This window comes from Cyprinus carpio, chromosome A7 (assembly GCF_018340385.1).
Source record: "Cyprinus carpio isolate SPL01 chromosome A7, ASM1834038v1, whole genome shotgun sequence".
NCBI lineage: Eukaryota > Metazoa > Chordata > Actinopteri > Cypriniformes > Cyprinidae > Cyprinus > Cyprinus carpio.
In genome coordinates, this window is record NC_056578.1 from 33,430,968 (window position 1) to 33,431,904 (window position 937).

The window sequence follows — 937 nt, forward strand, 5'->3', positions numbered from 1 at the left end:
TAGGCTCCAGTTACCACAAGAGTGTTAACAATAACACTGTAAAGGAATTAAGCAACGACGTATCAATCAAAACAACTAACACTTTTTGAGTTGAGAACAAAATCCTCACGACACAGCCTCCACACATGCCTTGTGCTATGCAATGGTGTGGCTTAAATCCTCACGGCTTCCCCTCCTCCTGCAATCCCATCAGATCACCAATCATTGGAATCAGGTGCCAGCCATTACCTCCTGCTTATGAGAAGTAAAGGGGTAGAGAGAGAAACAGGGAGAAAAAAAAAACAAAAAAACAAATACGTTCTTGGACGTAACACTAGATAAACAAATAATCTGACAACACCCAAACTCAATGTTGCCCTGTTTAGGAGTAATGATTTTGTGAATTTCTTCAGTGATAAAAATTAATAGTATCAGAAATACAATAATATATTTAGCTTCTACAGTGTCTAGTACTTCAGCTTCATTCATCACACCCAAAAGATAAACTGCAGTGCTTTACAACTATAGGACAAGAAGCGCTAATTAAACTTATCACTGCATCTAAACAAACAACATGTTTATTAGATCCTGTACCCACTATATTGCTGAGAGAGTTGTTACCTTTAGCAGAAGAACCACGTCTTATTATTGTTATTTCTAGGTTACATCCCAAAACCTTTCAAGCTAGTGGTTATAAAGCCTCTAATAAAGAAACCACAACTAGGTCCTAGTGAACTTACAAGTCTTAGTGCAAATTACAGACCCATTTCAAATCTTCTGTTTTGTATAAAATTTTAGAAAAAGTTGTGTCTGGTTCCTGCAGAAAAAAAAGAAAAAAAAAATATCTATGAAGATTTTCAGTCAGGTCTCAGGCCCCGTCATAGCACAAAAACTGCACTTGTTAAAATTACAATGACTTGCTTCTAGCATCAGACCAAGGCTGCATCTCATTTTTTTA